The sequence below is a fragment of the Aphis gossypii genome, chromosome 2, assembly GCF_020184175.1.
Source record: "Aphis gossypii isolate Hap1 chromosome 2, ASM2018417v2, whole genome shotgun sequence".
In the NCBI taxonomy this organism is placed as follows: Eukaryota; Metazoa; Arthropoda; class Insecta; order Hemiptera; family Aphididae; genus Aphis; species Aphis gossypii.
In genome coordinates, this window is record NC_065531.1 from 11983323 (window position 1) to 11996516 (window position 13194).

The following is a 13194-nucleotide window of genomic DNA, read 5'->3' on the forward strand; positions in this document are numbered from 1 at the left end:
GCAATATAATAATGTATGGTCTATTCATATTTTCAAAAATTATTATGTCTCATCTCACACACGCGATAAACAAGCCACTGCAATACTACGTATATTATTGGTTATATTGTAATTATTATATATTATAATAAATTATAAAATAAACCGTAAATTCGAACACACGCGTGTAAGTCGGTGGTAATAAAACATCTCGGATGGACAATATACGTACAACACTATAATATAATATAATACACCATTATACGAAATTATGTACGACGCGCGATATCCTTTGAAACGAGGAGCCGATGGCGCGCACAATAGCGAGTAGGTAGGTATATTATATACGGCGTACTTGTTTATAATAATATATTATAATTCGTGCTCGTATGGAGGGTTATACACGTGCGCCTCTGACGTCGAAAGGAGACGGGTTTGGGTAAAAATTTTTGCAACGTCACCGCATAACGTATAGGCATCGGGAAAAAATTTCTGTATCTGTACATACCTATAATACTACTGCAATAATAATAATAATAATAGCATGTACAGTCGCACCGTATAAAAGCGATGTCGTTGTGGCGGAGAAAAAAAAAAGAGCAAATTCTTTCGCTATCTTTTGCCCGCGCACGCACGCACGCACACACACTGACTCGCACTCACTCACACACTTGTCTTATGGTAGCGGAATCATTCGTCCGTCCATCCGTCCGTCCGCTCATAACAATGTGATATATTATTTTAACGACGTGCGTGCGATACGCTAATTATTATCGTCGGCGTGCATCGGGTAAATATTATATAGTGTAATATATGTGATATTGTGTAGTGGTCGGGGCGTTTATACGTTGTGTGCAGACTGTAAACGTGTTGGTTGGTAAAAAGTACCTACCACACATCGTCGGTAGATTAATAAAAAATTCTACGGCGAACGCGATTTCGGGACACGCGCCGACGTGATGCGCGCGCGCGCGCGCGCGGATGACTTGCCGGCCAGTTGACTTTGAAATATAATTAATTCAATCTATGCGTTATATTGGCAGGGTATTATGCGAGGCACACAAATTCGGCTTTGCCCATTGTTTCTTTTCGGCGCATACGACGTGTGCAACTAAAATATAATGGTCCGTCTTGCAAAACTTCACCGCGTCCGGGCGACTCCGATAGCGGTTAGGTCAGGTTAGGGCAAACACGTACCGACAAAGAGGGGGGAACACTGCGAAATTTTGAACGACGGAACGCAGTTAACGTCTAAATTCGCATTTAGAAAATTCATTCGAAATAGTTGTACCTATATTCAATGTTTTGTATGTGCTTATTTCAACGCAATTATTAATTCATAGAATATTTTATAAATAGTAATTTTAAAAAATTTCCCCGCGGTAAACAATGTTCCTAGGTGCAATAGATATTATAAAACTATTGTCGATAGTGTGTGTGTGTGTGTGTGTTTTTTTTTATCTCAACACTCTTATTTTGCAGAGCAATTTTCATACCGATAAAGAATATTATATTATTCTCATATGAATAAAAACCATCAAAAATGTTTATATTCTTGCGAATACATATACATTTGAATAATGTTCTAAAAATGTATTAAAATACAAAGCAGTATTCAAATTATTTTATTTGAATACATTTATGCGAATTCAAGTCTCTATATATAGATATATCGTTAATGTCGGAAAAATCAACGTTTATATAAGAAAGACCGAGGACAACTTGTGTTGCGTTTTCTTATAACATATAGTATATCGGTGTATATATTATGATACCTGAAGCATAGACTTCACGATTTTGTTCCGGTCGCCTCAATGCGCACATAATATTATATACATAATAATAATAATAATTTACGTATAGTCGTATGCGACGGGCTCTGCTTATGTGTGTGTGTTGTGTCAACTGCAGCTGCATATTATGTCCTTTATACGCTTTCTAAAGAAATATTTCACAAATTTAGACGAATTGTTGTGTTTTTTTTATAAAATATTTTTTTGTTGTACCTCTCGACCTCGCGAAATCTTTTAAATGCAAATATCTCTTCAAACCGGTTAGCTATACATAAAAAAAAATTCACCTATATCAAATTTGCGAAATCTTCATTTTATTCGGTTTCACTATATGGTACATATTGGTACACACATACATCTACCCATTTAATAACTCCAAAATTCAATAAAATAACATTAATTTATTATTTGTAAATAAAATCGGATTCAATTACAATAAATTGATATTACGTTTAGTTTTTTCGTGGCTTCAGTAACAGTCCATTAGCTTACAATAATGTATTGTTGAATTAAATTAAACTAATTGTGTTTAAAGTTCAAATACAACTTAACGTACACAATAAATTTAATTACCTACCTATACAAGACAATAATTTTAGTCTTAGTTTTTAAATTCTACAACGCAAATATCGTTAATTAACAATAAATTGGAATGCTTTATGAAATATTATCATTGTTTTATATAGATTGATTATAGACGTAAACATTAAACGACAAGTTACTTCGTATGATTTATTTGCATTAGATATTAATATTAATAGCTTTCTGGCATAATATCAACCAAACAAATAAATTTAAACGAATATCCTCGATTCCTCCTTATTTAGTTAAAAATACATAATAATATATTGTGGTAGGTATATAATACACATAATATTTTAATTATGTGAAATATAAGACTGCTGTGCACTGCAATGTTGGCGTTTTAATTATAATTAATCCGCTTTGTATGTGACAGTCAACACGCTACACGCTATCTATAAAATACTAATACTTCATAGGTATATAAATACATATAATAGTACTATCTAAAGTGTAAGTACGTAGTAATTTTTTAATAAATCCGCGTGTATATACAATAGTATGTTATCGTTTATTCGTTCGAAGCATACTCGTATACTCATTTAGCATTATTGAAAAATGGATAAAACTGTAGCATGTGAGTCTTATATACACTATTAATTATTATTTATTATGTTCGCTTTTGGTTTTATATACACACACACAGATACACAGCGAAATTGCGTCGAATCGTTATTCATCAAGTGTTCGTTATAATTATTATTTATAACAGTGCACCGTGTTTACAGTACATCGAAATTACTCTATTACATAATATATATTAGAATAGATGAGTCGGGCGAGTGCAGGTACTGTTGTAACATCGACGTGTACCCAATCATACTGCAATTTAGCATAATATTAATAATAATAAATAAACAATCAAAAACGGCGACATCACGACTAGCACACGTAGGTAGTGTATATCGATATGATAAATACAGATGGATCAGCATAATAAATTGTCATATCGATATTATAGACATTGTATAAACACATAAAATAGCTATCTCTTGGACCTCGGTTCACAACAACTTTACCATAATAGTAAACGTGTTCCCGGAGCAGAAGTCCGTCTTATGATGTGGTGTGTTGTATTCCTGTGATGACGACGATTGCATAATATGTACGCATACTATTTTTTTTACTTATTTACTAGTTATTACATTCCTAAATTTATCGTTATTTTTAAACTATTATAGTCTATAACCGTACGCTATTTATGTTGTACATTTAGCTCGTCAACCTTTATCTAAATCAACGCACGCGTAAGTGACTTATATTGGTATTTTTAACGCTGTCAAATAATATAATTATGTACATTTCTCTAACGAATTCCGTAATACGTATGGATGATAACGATTTTCATGATGAAATCTAAAATGGAATGGTAGGATTCGTCGAGCAATAGTATAGTTATATAAGAAAGAGTAAAAGAAGAAATAGTAGTGCTCTGCGGTAGACTATCTATCTCTGCGACGTTCCATTAAACCCGAAAGACGAGTATTTTTCTTTATTATTTTCCTCTATTTTTTTTCTGCTCTTAAAACTGGGAAATTGGCTGCCGCACAAATCACATTCGCGCACGTTTCCGTCGCTCGTAAATTTCAGTGCCATCAAATTTACTGTTCTGGCCCAAGTTAGGTCGAAGGCGCCCCGGCGACGATACCGAAGTAGGCCGCGATGGCCCTGCCGCACCGTAATGCAACATTACACGCTCGGTGTACATGATATCGATTCACTGCTCCGAAACAACTGTTCGGGACGACCTTCTTTAATGTATATTTGCACGAAATGGCAACGAGGTCAGTTTAGTATGTGTATGAGGTGGATACAGGTCTGCTGTGTAAAAATACGATTTTCTTAAATCACATCACTGAGCGAGAACAAAATATACCAATAACTTTCTATCGTTAACACTAGTTTCGTGTCTAAAATGACTAAAATTTCGAATTGTATCGATATCAGTACATGATTTAACAGGACTGCCTGTTATGCAATATACATTATTGAATTGTGTGTAAAAAACAATTATACACATTGTTTAACACAGCATCGAATTCCGTACTTTACTATTAATAGCTATTTGTGACGTAATGCACACAATTTTAAGTCCTGGACAATCGCTTGTTTTAATGAAGGCGGGAAGTGACTTTTTTTTTTATCGTAAACGTCATGTGGTTCAATAATCAGTTATCACATGAGTTATAATATAATATTGTTTATTATATTACTGCTCAAGTGGTATTTATTCGGATTGTCCCTTTGTCTAGTGTCGTGACATTGTTAGTTTGTGACCATGATTCGCAATACGATTCGAAACGTTATCTTTCAAATGTGTACTTCTCAGTTCTCTTTGCATGTATTATAATAACACATTTATATTTAAAGATGCTTTCAAAAAACAAATATACTTTTTTATCAAACAACGTTTAAAGGAATAAAAATTGTTTGACCTTTTTCAAATACACAACTTTGAAAAAAAAAGGTACGTTTCAAACGATATTTATTGAAAACAAAAATGATTTTATACTCATTTTTGTTTTGTATTTTGAACATATTGTATGAACACGTGTTCGTGTTTAGATAAGTAACAGGTACGTTTTTTTTTCATAAATAGCTCATAGCTCACTAAGTTTGTCATATAATAATATGTGTTATAATATCGAACATTATATGCCAATTGCTTAAAAAACGGTTAGCGTTTTTTATTTAGAAATAAAATATATCAAATAATTTTAATAAATTATACATAGTGACACTGACAAATTCCATAATTATTTTTATATTTTGAAACTTTCTACGACATTTGACGTTTGTTCTGATGTACCATTATTATAGTGTATTATGAATACACACATGACACAAAACTATTTATACATTTTTCATAATTTGATTACATTATAATTTATTTTTCAAGGTCAAACATCCATTATCTGAAACACTTATTTTATGTGTTTTAATAGAGAAATATATTTTCTCAGTTCTAGCAATCATTTTCAGCATATGCAGTTGTTAGTTTTCAATACATACTTTTCACAGTTTTTAAACTCACTATAGGTAATGAATTGAAAAACGCATGTTGGTTGCAAACTAATGATTACAGAATAGGTTTGATAAAATAAATATAACAGAAAATTTAAAAAAGAGTAGTTATTCTATAATTTCCAGTTCTAATACTATTGTACTACACAGTAAAAATCTTAAACATCTTCTTACGATAAATAAACGGTTACAAACACTACACACACATACACACACACAGAATTCCTTATGCTTTATATAAAACATAATTTATATTATATTCATAATAATATATGGTTATCACTTATCATTATTATATTCTCGTAAAATGTATTTTTGCATCGATATTGTAATTATTACAGTTAGTCAATCGTACAAATACAAAATACTGTATGCCATACTTAAAAAATGTAAGTTTAAAAAAGTTGTATCTATTACCTATTTACAGTCTATATATTACATTGAGTGGATGCAGTAATAATAGTATCTCTGGCTACTTAAGGACATCGTCGAATGTATTGTTTAAATCTTGATTGCGAGACTGCACGCGTTTGATAGACGTTGTCGGTCGATGAGTACAAAAAATGGAAAAGGAATGATGGGCGACTACAAGTAGGGGGGATCGATTTACTCTTTGTATTTATAAAAATATACATGCAGCTGTATATGAAGTGACACGAGTAGGTATATTATAATACAAGTGCTGTATAATGTATAAAGTATAAGTATTATACTGGACGATCGATTTGTGGTCGAGTTTAAATATCTGTCGTTGTACATATATTATTTACGTATTATGTATATAGTGTATGCAAAGGACATACCTAACCGAATCGTTGTACATATAGGAGGATCTGCGTTGAAATTTGAAGAATCCAGATTATAAGTTCTCAAAGCAGGACAAACATAGTGAATGGGCGGGAGAGGGTGGTGACGGTGGGATGAAGGAAAGTGAACATTTTGCCGTAAGTCGAGAGAGGCCCCCTCGATAATCCTACGTATGACATATTATATATATAAATATAGCAAAACGTGTAGGTACACACACACACACACACACTCACACACTCACACATACACACCATACATACACCCACGTGCGTTCACTGTACATATAATAATAAATAGTACATGTATATATAATATTATACTTATACGTCCATATAATAATAATAATAACGTATACCACATAAACCATCGCGCCAGAGGAGTCGGCGGTGGGGGTTGCAATCGTGAAACGAAAAATTGCAATGTGCATGCACGTGGCAAGGTCATTCGTTTGCGTTGCACCGAACGCGCTGCGCTGCGCCTCGTCGTCGCCGTCGTCGTCGTCGCCGCCGCCGCCGCTTGTGGGAGAGATGGCAAGAGGAAAAGTACGTATAGAAATTCCACCGGCGGCGTCCTAGTCGACCGCGACGGCTCTCTCACAGACTGACACATGGACTTGCAAGAGTGTACGACCGACAATTTTTTTTTCCAATCCTTTTCAACCCCTTTTTTTCTGAAGCCTATCGTCACCACGTATACATATATACTCGCGTATTATACTTATATAATACACTCGCTATTATATACCATACCGTAATTTACGCACGTACTACACCACCGGGACTTTCAACACGGGTAAGTTAATAATATGTATCTCATATATATATATAATATGTATGTATAATGTACTGTGGCATCCTCTTTGTACAGCTTTTTGAGCTTGGTGACAAATCACGATATTTTATACTTCTGTAGGCTATATTATTATTACATATACCTATACTATACACTTCTAGTCACACGACACGGGGCACAGTCATAGAAGTAGTGTTTATTGTGTATATATAATATTATACGTGTGTATCGCGATTGCGATGTGTACATGCGATATATTATAAGAAATATGAAATCGAATGATGAATAATGGAATATATAAAATTTCACGAATTCTGTTTGACGTAGTATTTTTTTTCTTCTACCAAATCTGAATAATCAAATGTGAGCGCCTACATATACAGTTGTTATGCCTATATAGTAGTATAGCCTATATAGGTTCACATCTTGTTGTACTCGTATGAACTCGGGCCAAATATTTCGCAGATTTACTTTGCCAATCTCGTTAAACGCGTTTTTTGCGCATTCGTCTATGATGTCGTCCTCGCAACTCTGGTTTTTATTAAAATAACATCATTTAAATACTATAACAGGAGGCATAGTTTTAGATACATTTATTGATTTCATTTCATTGCCGTTTTGCTTATTGCATTCGCTTAACCGAACGGTTGATAAAAAAGTATTTATATTGCAGAAATGCAGCAACAATACAATGTTATTATGGGATTCAAGGTGAAAATAATATTACCATTAAACATTATATCACAATAGTCTTTATGATTATATAGCCTTATACATAGAACGCTGCTTTCACTACATATAAATTATTGTAATGCACTCTCGGTGCAGTATTGCAGTCGTTTTGTTATGAGTTAGACGCGTGCGTTTATTCCGCTGTTTCCGTCCTTTGTGTGCTGCGAGGTCATAAGTCCGTGCGATCGAAACGCGCAGTAATTCGTCGCAAAACAACTACGAAACAAAAAAGATAAAATTCTCGCGGCGTGCAATCGTTCACAATAACGCGCGCGCGTGTCGATCGTAAGAAGTTCGGTTTTAATGATTAATACGTATACATATATATATGTATATACATGTACATTTATACGTCGCGCATAAAACGCACAATATACACGTTTACGAGTGCAACGGTGCAACGTGGTAAAACCGCAGTATAATAATATTATAATTTAATAGTCGTTGTTTCGCGAATATAATATTATTGTACGAGCGGCGGCAAGGACTCGGCCGCGCTGCTATCTTCGCCGCATCGGAAGTGGGTATTGTGGTACAGCGTGCGAGGTGCATTATTTTCGACGTACCGCGTTTTATTTCGTTGCATCGGTGTGACTGTAATAGTGCGTTCTCAGCTCTCGACTTCCGTTAATTACAGTTTAATAATAATCGGCAACGTGGTGGCACAGACGTAGGTATAGCAGCGGTTTGGAAATCGGAGGAGGTATATTCATTCCGGCCGTGTAGCGCGCATGACGTCCGGACCGACGACGGACTCGTCTGTCCTCGGGGCTTTTCTGTTTTCAAATCGCCCGCCCGGCCCGGGTAAATAGACGTTGCTGTGATGTTAATATTTTTTTTTTCTATTTTCTACTGTGCCGCTATGCGCGCGCGCACGCGATAATGATATTTGTGAATTTTATTCGCAAATCTCCGAACGGGGGGTATACTGTGCTAGCTAGCTATAATGTGTTTTGTGTTGCCCGTGTAATCTAATCGCTTTAGTGGGCGACACGCGTACTCGGCGTGTCGGCGCGCGCGTAACGCGGCGACGGCGGACGAACGAGTTCGCGAGGTGGTAACACTGTGCCGGTGGCTGTCCACGACATGGCGAAATCGCCGCAGTAGAGGGCCCGCTCAACCGCCGTCGTGCGGTCTTTTCGCGCGCCGAGTCCGCCAACCTATATAATAACGCGTATGCTGCCGAAGGACGTGATTTTCGGACGAGTGTTTGGTTTTTCAAATTTTTTTTCCGCGTATCGCGGCCTCACTCTGCGTCACTGTTTTTTTTTTCGCGTTCGTGTTTGTATTTATTCTTTTGTCGTGTCGAAAAAACAAATTATTCGTTTTAATGATCAATATTTTCGACTGTGGACGAATATGATAATATATGCTCACGTGTGTACCCACTCAAACTGCAGTTTTTGCATTGCTGCACACTCACTCACACACACACGCATACATATAACGTCCTCAACGTCACTATTTATACACACACGTCATCGGAATATCGTGATAATAATATGTATATAGGGAAAAAGCGTTGGCAACTTACAACATCGCCGCAAGTCGCCTGCAGTTCCGCCGTCGCCGGCGCCGATGACGTTCGACCGTAACAGTTGCGCGTACGGTGCGCAGTGCGCACGCTCGCAAGTCTCGTTTTAGACTACGTCAAATATCGTCGTGATAAATTCACCGGATAATAATGATAATAATAACAACAGTAATTATAATACATACAATGAGACAATGAGTATCTGTTGGAGTATACACACGAGCGTATGTTACGTCCGTGTACAGTCTCGTACGGGTCCGTTTTGGTCGTTTCAGTCGCATATGTCGGTCGCCGCCTACTTCTATAGCGCGTTTCGGTTTTTTTTTTATCTGTTTGTTCTAAAACTCGTTTTTTTCTGGTTTCTATTAGCGGTTTTTTTTTTTTGTTTTTTAATATTTTGTTTGTTCGAGTTTGCGAATATTATTCACATCACATAATATTATTATTATTATTATAATATACACACGACATTTCCAGCAGGAGCACTCTTCTCAGTCGCCGCCGCCTCCACCGTCGCAGCAGCAGCGGAGAAGAGTATATAATATGCGCATGCGATATCGAGAAATCGGTTGTTTTCACGGGCTGCTACAGGCACTCTTAGACTCTGTAATGTTGACGAAGTCAGGTACCTGAAGTAGCGCGTGAAAATTTAACCAAATCGCCTGTTTGTCGTCGCCGCGATGACTCTCCGCCACCATCGCCACCGCAGCCGTGCAGTATATAATATACACACATGACACATAGTATAGTAAATATCGTATCCAATGTAATTATTACGGCTTTATACGCGAGCATATTATAGTATGTACATCACCACACGTGTAATGTAACCATGTATGTTATTATATATTATAATGTTAGGTAATCTTACGGCCAACCTAACCTATAATCTGTAGTCTGTACGAGAACGTTATTATATCTCTGAGTGTGTGTGGCAAAGTTTTTCAAACCACCTGTTGATTGTACTTCATCAGGTGCTCTGGTAATGCTGAAAATCCCGGCACTTGTTGGAGTGCAATTCACTTGCTGGCATCGCATCTACGAGCACATACAATGTGACTGCTTGCACCGGTTCTCTGAGATAAATAATACGTACCTATTATAATAATGTTGTGTACCCATAAATTGAGCGCACGAACGGACTTGCACCTATTGTGTCTAATGTAGCCTACAAACACGCGGTGTTAATACTAAATATAGCTAATTATTATAATATGTGTACAAAATGTTGTGTTGATTATTGTTATTATAATCGAAATATGGCGGTTTCAAGAGTGTTCGGCGACGACGAAGACAGATGTTGCCCTGGCCCTGTGCAAAAAAACGTTGCCGATACGCGACCTCCGGTGCTTTGCGTGCATGTTTCTAACGGCGAGATTACGCAATACACTATTGAAGGTAGGTAACATATTTGCACATACATACACAGGTTAGGTTAACCTAACCTACGTTTTATAGATAAACAATTTTTGCACGAATATAAAACTCAGGATGATCGGCGAGCATTCGTATATTGAAAATCAAAATCTATTTAGATGAAATATGAATATTGACGTATTTAAACTTTAAAGTTTTCAATACGGCAATATTTTTTTAAACTTATTGTACAGAAGTGTGTAGTGTATTCATTTGTGTGGGCTGTTACCGAATAAATACATTTAAAATATCATTCGTTAATATACTTTTTCATGTATTATACAATTATAATAATTTTTAACGCGTGAAAAAATTAAAAAATACATATAAATTCATTAAATTGCGATAAGTTGCAATAAACTAATAAAATAATTTTATTATAATTTTATGTAGGTGAATTGTATACCACATGGTAATTATTCTACACGATCAACAACTTTTAATGAATATATTTAAAACAATATTATTTGTTACTTCTATCGATGGAGAAAAGAAAAAACACTGACACTCATTCTGTAAAACAATAAACCCCCTTTACTGTTTAAACACCAATATTTTTTAAGTTAAATCAACGCTTTATAAAGTATTTGATTTTAACTGCTTAAATTTTGAGTGTGTTTCATGTTGAATTGTTTAAATATTAAAATTTCGTATTGATACAGGAGTTATAAGTTACATTGGAACTTGTGTATTGTATTTTAAGCCATTGTTGTGATTAAATACGAAATTAATAGAAAATTAGGCAACAACTTAGTTGTAGGAATTGTTATAATCTATAGTCTCTAAATCAGATAAATTTTCAGATAATTAATAGATAATATTGAAAACAACGTTTCCTTCGCCTGGTAGCGTATACAATTAATTTGACTGATCATCTGGCGATGTTCAGTTAAATGTCAATACAAAATAAACTCACAGAACTCTATAAGCAATTTGGCTGATGAATTGTTTTGTTCAAATTTTTTTTAATGTTTACATTGATTGTCCGATTTTGTAAAAATTTGCAAATTGAAAATTATATATTTTAATATAGCACAAGTCAATATTCAAAATTTTCATTGTTTTTATGCTAATCGCAAGTAAACATTTTATTGTTTTATAAACAGCTCTCTAATATCGAATCTTAAACACTTGTAACGATTTGAATAATTTTGATTTATTCAAAGATGATATGTTAAAATAAAAAAATTGTTAATTAACTAATTTATTTTCATTTTTAATTTATTTCATATTGGGTATATATGCATATGTTTTATACTACACTAGTTTTTGTATTCACTGGGAATAAATTGTTTAATAAATAAATATCAATTGCAAAAATTTACACTTGAAAAATTATTCTCATTGAACATTTTTTTAAACTAGACATTACTAAATCTGTTTAAAAATTATATTAAATTTTAACCATTTGAGTGCTGTCAATGGCTCTTCTACCATTCAATTTAATGTTGTAAAATATAAATTATTACATTTGCTCATTGTACTTTTATATTATGGTATAGATTGTGAATAACTGTATATTTCTATTAAATAAAAATAAAATCTAAACTGTGTACTTTTAGACCCCGATCGATCAATAGCGGATGTCAAGTAATTTAATGCGATACAATTTTAACCAATTAAAATAATGATAAAACAAAGCCAATGTATTATGCGTATATTATCACAATTTATGTGTACTGACTACATATTATGCATAATAATAAGAAACATGCAGTTATCGAACAATGACGGTACCTACTATAAAAGTGATAATGACTTAAAAATACTTTAAAGCGATTTATTACTTATCTTCAAAGTTACAGTTTCATATAACGTATGTAAACACCCATGTATAAACGGACTAAATTTCTCTCTCTCTCTACCCTTCTCTAGTTCTCTCTAATATGATATTATAACTTTCATAATAAGCTTCCATTAAATATTTACCAAATGATATTTTAAACATAAGTTTTGTATTGGCTGACAAAATGTATGCGCATAATACAATATATTTTTGATATATTATGTATAGTTTATTTGGTATTATAAAAATGGACATATTTTGTAAACTTATTTTGTCATTTTAAAAGAATTTTGTTTTGAAGAATATAAAAATGTATCATCGGACTAAATATTAAATTATTTATATAATTCTATAGTCACTTTAAAACTATGCTGTTGAGAAAATAAGAATTTATTATTATTTTCAATATAATATTATTTAGGTATTACATATTATTTTATTCTATGGTTTGTAGTACCTATGATTTAGTATTATATTTATACCCACGCACAGATATACGTAATATAACATATAATTCATTATATAATATAATTGAAACAGCGTTATATACTTTTGTTGTAAGTTACTTTAAACAATCGTTTTCTTTATAAAATTGTAAATCATAACAATTTTAATTATTTTAATATTTACATTTAACCGAAATAAATATAGTATGAAATATTAAAATTATTATGTAAAGGATCTATAATATTCATAGTTACTTACATCAGTTTCATACGTTATAGCATATTATAATCTACCTATTA

General features: G+C 33.7%; 1 long non-coding RNA gene across 2 annotated transcripts in view; it reads left to right on the forward strand.

Annotated features, from left to right (window-relative positions):
• LOC126550114 (uncharacterized) overlaps positions 1 to 12788 on the forward strand; it is a 37157-nt gene extending 24369 nt beyond the window's left edge. Inside the window, exons 3-4 of one of the 2 annotated variants that reach the window (XR_007604160.1) lie at positions 10520 to 10644; positions 11056 to 12788. This is a non-coding gene — a long non-coding RNA (uncharacterized LOC126550114). Of the gene's footprint in view, positions 1 to 10519; positions 11031 to 11055 lie in introns of those variants that run through there. The other variant, XR_007604161.1, reaches the window with a different exon arrangement.
• The last annotated feature ends 406 nt before the right edge of the window (positions 12789 to 13194 follow it).